Below are 8,018 nucleotides of genomic sequence, written 5' to 3' on the forward strand. Positions count from 1 at the left end.
TTTGCTGAGTCATAGAGTTGAGCAACCCCCGCCCATTGTGTGATGCTTGTGCAGCCCTCTTACAGTATTGTAAATCCCTTGTTTGCAACTCCCCTGCGGATTAATCGTCACTTAACACCCTCCAGGGCAGGAATCATCACCCTTGTTGTTACTGGGGGACTAGAAGTAGAGACGCTCAAACTTACAACATATTTCAGTAACAACCATAGAGCAAAATTTCATAACTTCATACACACTAACGAGAGACATATTTTGATAGAACAATGGGTTTCAGCAGATCATGACTTTTCATATGATATCTTACATGGCATGCTTTGTATGAAATATATCATAATTATATGATTGGGATGAATATGGGGGTTCCAGGGTGCTGCTTTGAAGTACAGGATGCCACACCTACACACCACCTTTCCCAGATAGCTGGCTTATCAGTCCTCACTCTCATGGGTCAAGGCACACTCAAAAGTTGAGGACCCCTCACAGAGTATGCCCTAGCCGCAACCTTTTAAACCTATGATCACAACAGCAACAGCAGGACACAAGCTGGCAGGCAGTGGGTTAGTTAACCAGGTCTCTTAGGGTTTTTTAGATTAAAATCAATTCTTTGAAATTCACCTGGAAATATACTGACAACCAATGTAGACAACAGAGCATTGATGTAATGTAGGGAGTTGCAGTCTGCACAAGCTTCAGTTTCTGTCTCGTCTCAGCGTGTAGCCTGACATGGAGTATATCACAGCAGTCCAGCTACAAATATGTGATCCAGTAAAGTAGCCAATGTTCTAATATAGTAGGTTTTTTATTGAAACACCCCACATCCTCTATTAAATGTAAAGTGTATATTTAGCAAGTTGTATGTATGTTCTGTTTGTACTGCTCATCTTAATCCAGGTTCACAAACTCCCTCTCAAGACAAGGAACTTCCATCCACATGAATAGGTACGTTTATAAAGTCTTTCATAGCGGATATGTCTTCCGTCACTAACAGTAATGCCTTACTAATTCACACCAACAGATGAGCCGCCCTTTGTGAATTAGGGAATAAGTTTGGGTCAATGCATGAAATTAAACATGGTTCTCTTGAATAGCTAGCCAGGCAATTAGATGCACAATTACCCTAACCCAGAGACAGTATCTGAATCATTGCTTCCTGTTTACCATTCCGGAAGTAGACCACATCCTATTCATGCATCTGTTTGAACAAATATAGAAGCTGGATTGAAATTTGGGCCAAATTGTTGTTAAAGATTTCACTGTTAGGGAGGAGATTTAAATCTTTTGCTGGACTGTGATTGGTTTAAGCACCAGCTATAGAGATTGTGAAGTTTGTAACCTGTACAACCTGAATTGCTCTAGATACTTTTTTTCTACATCCACTCCATAAACAAATTTTGTGTTCTTGTGGAAAACGCTCTAGGAAAAGAAATGCAGAAAACATTATTAATGCAGTGTCAGTATTGCAAAAAGGACTTGATCCTGCTCCCATTCAATTCAGGGATTTTGCCAGATCTCAGTGAATGAAGGATGAGGCCTAAAATCACCAGGAAACAATAAACAAATACCCTCTGAATTCTGCATTCAGAGCAACATTTGTATGGTGTGCAGCAACTGAAGTATAGGGCCATGCAATGAATGACGAGAAAACAAAATACTGAAGAACTGCTCATTCAGTAAGCTCATTCTAGTCTGTGACGTGAAGAAGTCAGAAGGCGTGTAGAAAAAATAGTCTGAGATGATGTAATCAAACACTATCATAATACATATGCATGAATAAACTTAATTCTGGAACTACCTAACTTTTCAATACTTGTCATTGCAACCTTAATGGACTTTTAACATAGTGGGGTTTTTTGGGAGATGGGGGTTGTATGTGATGTCCTAGATTTTTAAAAAAAGAAAATACCAGAAATTCCATCATGAGGAACCACATGGTTCCTCAGCAGGGTTATAACCTTTAGATTCACAGCATAAATCTCCGCCACTTGAGTGAACACACTAACTGAGAGCAGTGGGCTGTAATCCTCTGTGGACCAGCCACTAGAAGGGAGATGAGACATCAGCTGTGAAACCCATTGGCGAAGCAATCTGCTGCCAGCAAAGGAATGTTGAGACTCAGGAATCCAGGTGTTCCCGGTTTTCAGAGGGCCATGTTTAATTCTAGTGATTACAGACCCTTCTGCCCTTGGCCCCTTTACACTGTCCTTGTCCCAGTATGTATCCACCTCCTATCTCTTCTTGGCTCAATGTCTGCCTCAATCCCCCCGACTTTGGCTCCACGTCCTAGTTCCAATCCCATTTACTTCTTTTGGCTGTATGTCCAAATATCCACCCTTATCTTAGGCCTTGTCTACACTACACAATTTTGTTGCCCCTAGCCTCTGTTGGCCAGAAACTGAGAATGGGCAACAAGGAATGGATCACTTGATGGTTACCTGTTCTGTTCATTCCCTGTAGGGCACCTGGCATTGGCCACTGTCAGAAGACAGGATACTGGGCTAGATGGACCTTTGGTCTGACCCAGTATGGCCATTCTTATGTTCTTATTTAATATGCCAAACCACTGTATCTGCCTGTAAGGTCATGAACAGGAGGCACCGCTTTGAATCAAAGCACAGTAACTTCAACGCATTGCAGCCTGTCCTCCTGGCAGCATTGCAAGATATGACAAAACTGAAAATCTGAAATCTTTGTATCATACTTCAAATGTCATTCTCACAATAACAGCGACTGTCCAGAAAAAAGTGACAGCTGCTTCTCTTCAGAAAATATGGCACTAGCAAAAAAGAAAAAGCCTTTCCCGGATGAAGAGCTTGTGAAGTAGTGCACATTCGAAATGCTGGACAAGCTTTTTGTCAGAGAGAAAAATAAAGATAAGATTGTGAAGCAAGTTCCCCTGTCTGATTCCACGGCAGTGCGAAGATTGCAGATAATGTACAAGGATTGTCTGTCTGCACTGTCTCCAGAGGTGTGCGATTAATACTTGTTTTAAAAAAAAGTGTTAATTGCATTGCGATAACTGCAATTAATTGACAGCCCTAATATAAAGCCAGAGACTTGTATTGCTAATTTCACAAGACCAAAGACTATGGCACACTGTGCAAGCAGCTTCACAGGAAATACTGCAGTCTCTGTAATGTACCAAGTAATCAACAGTGCAAATCACTTATCATTATCTGTCTGTCTACCATTTATTAGCCTTCTCATTTCCAGTGCAGCGAGGGAAGCAATAGGATCAAGTGAGGCATGGTGGAGTTGGCAGGACTGCTTTTCTGGGCCTATCTGGGACCTGACCAGGGAGCAGCTGAGCTGAACCATCCAGCAGGGTGGTGCAGAGCTCCACTCCACAGAATAGAGTAGGGGTGCTGCATGATTCTCAGGTTTTGACCAGCTGTTTAAAGAGCATTCATAAAAAATATTCTGACTCTTTTGTGAAACTAATCACATCCATATTAGACAGAAACAGAAGCCCTTTATCCAAACTCAGTCCTGTTTCTCGTTTGATTCTTTTAATGGAATATCTCCTCGGTGCCTTAGAACATCCAGAGCGATACAGACGGGAGCTACCTACAAGACCAGGGATGCACATGCCAAACACTTTGCAGCTGACAGCAAAAGTTAGTTAGGTTCTGAACACTGCTGACAGATGAGGTGTTCAACTCGGTGCAGGGCCTGGTCTCTGGAAAAGGATATAACTGAGATTGTTGTGTTATAAATACAAATAGATACACATAACCAAGGATTTCAACTGCATTCCGTAGAGGCTTCCTCTGAAGTCCAAAGTTTTCCACATTCATTTCTATCCCACATTCTCGGAGTTGAAGCCACTCACATTATGTGCAGTGCGGCTATTAATGTAGATGGAATATATAGGCCCAAAGATTTAAAGGTGTTAACATGACCCTGTCACTGTCTGACATTAAACAAGATTTGGGGTATGGGCATATAGAGAAGTTGGTTTGTTATTTGCATGGCAAACACACTAAAACTCATGCCAAAGTAATTTAGGAATGTATTATCTAAAATACGGGGATGGGAGAGCTAAAACAAGTTATAAAGCTGTTTAAAATTGATAACGCTGTTTACAACTGGAATTAAAAGATGATATGAGACAAACTTAACTAACACCCATCAAAGTCCCTTTTGAAGAAAGGATATCAGTTCGAGTCCCTTATTTAGTTGGACAAACCTACTTAGTAGGAAGGAAAGGGTTCATTTCCGAGATGTGAAGGATGGTTACTTTTCCTACTTTTAACAAACAGATAGACACAAGGGGCTGAAGAGACAGGTTAGTAAGGGTAGCAGAAACATGGCTTTTGTTGATGTTCTTGAGATTCTGGGCAGCAGGTCAGTCAGAGATAGATATTCTGCTATCATGGCTAACCTGCCAACCCAGTGCTCTGGGCTCTGGGTCTGCGACATCATCTGATAGACTGGTACAGGAGAGGGACCAGGGCATTCTCAGGCTGGGTGGGCAGAACTGGGTAGAGCTGATGGGCTGCCTTGTCTCATTGTGCTGTGTGATACAGCTGACCCCAGGATCAGATTGGACAGAAAGCTAAGAGAAAGAGAAGGGAAAAGAGTGGGGCAGAAAGGAGTACACACGAGAAATGGAGACAAAGCAGGATCTCGTGTCCCCAGCTGGAGTCTCTGCTGTTCTATCAAGGTCTGGATTTCAGGATGATGCTATGACCTTTGGGATCCCCAAGCAAAGGATGAAGTTGCTGGACTGAGGCACAGGCCTGAAAGCCTTCACCCTTTTCCAGGAATTCCTGCTGTCAATTCATCAGTCCTGCCCCCCACCCCCAAATCTCTTTTTAAGGGCCCCAACAGAGAGGTGATGGGTGGAATAATCCATCTTTTCATTATTTTTTCGCCTATTAGGCCTAATTTCTGACATGCCAATTCTGATTCACTGATTTCCAGTTCCACGCTTTTATTTATAAAGCATGATTTTGAATACGTTCCTTGAGTTATGTTGGTAAAAGCCCTTTTGTTGAGACTACCTCACTCTAGTTTTTCACTTTTACTGATTTTTATAAACAACCTTATATAACAGACTGAGCTGGACGTTTGTGACGTTTCCCCCCATCAACATTTCCTGACATTTGTTATTACAGATGTTATAAACGTCCATCCACTTTCCCGCAGTTAGGCTCAGAGTTAGGATCATTGACGTCGGCCCTCTAGGCCCCAATTATTACATCAGTACCCAGGCGATATTTGTGAAGTTATGATGAACATTTTTATTTCATTTATCACATTTAGTTGCCATAAAACTGATTTGTAGAAAATGTCCTTAAGTAGAGTTTAAAACAATGGATTGTGTACGTTTCTGAAGGGAGGGGCTTCATTTATAATTTGAGTAAAAAATATAATTGACGTGATTTGAGCACAGCTGCTTATTTCTCCCGAATGGTTTGTTTAGTCTCCTGTTGGCTGCAATACTCTAGTCTAATTTTAGTTGTTGGGTTTAGTGTGAGGGTGCTGGGTGGCTTTGCTGGACTGTGACATACCAGAGGCCACAGGAGATGATCCAGTGGTCCCTTCTGGCCTTAAACTCTATTTGCTTTTTCATAGCATGACATTTCTCTCTCTCCTGGCCATAGGTATAATTGTTTTTATATTGATTGAATCTATCACACTATTTATTTCCCTTTTCAGGCATTCATCCCATACCACGTCCACCTTCTGCTGCTTTAGCAACAGTAGTTGACCCAGAAACATCACGAGGTTTAGCTGACAGACATGATCAATCCCAGATCAGGGCAGGAAAACTTGTGCTGGACCTGTGATAACTAAAGGATTACATTCTGTATGGTTCCATGAAGATGATCTTATAGTTAAAGCAAATTCAGGATTTCACTACCAGGGGACTTGATTCAGGATAACTGGGTCCTATTTCTGCCTCTTGTAGACCTCCTCTGAGACCTTGGGCAAGTCACAATCTTTCTCTACCATAGTTTCCTCTTAGGTAAAATGGGAAGATTATCAGTGATCTCCAAGTAGTATCATTATTAATTATTATTATTATTAAAGCTTTCTTTTTGAACACAGAAATCATAAGAAAAACAGTTCTAAAAATATTCTCAGCAGTAGCTCAATGACAGCTCAAAGATGAAGTACTGTAATTCAACCAGGCCAAATATGTAATTAGACACATTGGACGGCACTAAATTCCTATCAGTCAGTTCTGTGTCTTGCTACTTTCAGTGGAAGATACCAAATGCTGTTTATATCTAGAGGCCAGTTCCTAAATCTCTTCCAGTTTGCAATTTCCTTCCAATTCTTAAGAACCAAAACATTCTGGAATAATAATACCTATAAAAGTCATCTTGATTTTTTTTTAAAGCGGCAGTCAAAAGCAGAAGATACCTGTAAAATACATGAGGCAGGTAGTGATATTTCCAGAGCAAGTCACAGGTGTACTGATTTCACCCCCAACTGAAGGACCTAATTATTTGTTAAGGCTTGTTGCATCTGCAGCCACATTGAAATTTCATTTTTCAGAAGAGAAACGTACTTTCTGTGAATCTGAACATTTTGATGTGATTTCTGTTTAAAATAAATTGTAGGAAATGTCAAGTCTTGTTACTTTTAGAATCCAACAGCCCCAGCAACACAGCTACGTGGCTGTTTCTGCAGGCAAATATCCATTTGTAGGCATAATCACAGGAATAGTGCATGCAAATTAGGCCTACTCTTGCACTTGATTTTTGAAAACCAGACCCTAAGAGCCCCAATAACTTCTTCCCAAGAGTCCAAGGCTGCAGCTCATTTGTATATGAATTTACAAATATTTCATCAATGCCGATAACTAACATTTGCCTGTTGGTCAATGTCAGGTCTGCATATCTTACTTATATGGAGAAACAAGAGTTGGACACATTCTGGGCAACACTGTGCAAAATGGTGGGATTCGTACTGTTTTACCAAAATAGTGAAGAAAAAGGCTGGCCCTTTCCCGGTCCACCTATTCCCCACTGTGTCCAGTCCCCTTCCCCAGTGTCCTGCCCCATCTGCCCATTTTCCTAGCCTTCTATCTGCTCCCTGTGTCCTAGCCCCTCCCACCAATTTGTCCCCAACTGTGTCCTGAGCCCCACCCCATCTGTCCCGCGTCCTGGTCTCTCCCAGGGGTGCTGGCGTACATGCCCACTCCCTTGAGACTCCAGTCCCTCTGTATCAGTGGGGTAGCCATGTTAGTATAAGCAGCAAAGAGTCCTGTGGCACCTTATAAACTAACAGACGTTTTGGAGCATGAGCTTTCGTGGGTGAATCCGGTGAAGTGGGTATTCACCCATGAAAGCTCATGCTCCAAAACGTCTGTTAGTTTATAAGGTGCCACAGGAGTCTTTGCTGCTTTTACAGATCCAGACTAACACGGCGACCCCTCTGATACTTGACACCATGTTAGTATGTATCCACAAAAACAATGAGGAGTCCAGTGGCACTTTAAAGACTAACAGATTTATTTGGGCATAAGCTTTTGTGGGTAAAAAGTGGGTTTTCTACCCACAAAAGCTTATGCCCAAATAAATCTGTTAGTCTTTAAGGTGCCACCAATCTCTCTGTGTTATCCCTCCCCCTCAGGCTGGGGACTCACCTACCCTATTGCAGCTGCCCCTACATCTGGGTGCCCTTTAGATTGTCTCCCAGAGGGGCTTGCTCAGGATTGGGGGTAGAATCCAGCTGGGAGGGCATATATAGCCCAGGGTCCCGTGCCTTGAGTGTGTCAGCACCTCCTTGGAAAGATTCCTAATGCGGGGGCGGGGACCCCAATGGGGGTCCTTCCAAGCAAGTCTGTTTATGGAGACGCTTGCTACTATATTTGCTGCTCTGTCACCCCAAAAGGGGAAACTTGCGTGGGAGGGGCCCACGGGGTCACCTTTGAAATGTGGTGCTGTTTTAACAGAGTCATTTAGGTTCCATAAATCTTTTTACCAGGTCCTGCATGGGGAGGGGGGGGGGTCTTACCCACCCAGGCAGGGCTGCAGCCAGGGTTAGCACCCAACTCCGAGCCA

This window comes from Mauremys mutica, chromosome 3 (assembly GCF_020497125.1).
Source record: "Mauremys mutica isolate MM-2020 ecotype Southern chromosome 3, ASM2049712v1, whole genome shotgun sequence".
In the NCBI taxonomy this organism is placed as follows: Eukaryota; Metazoa; Chordata; order Testudines; family Geoemydidae; genus Mauremys; species Mauremys mutica.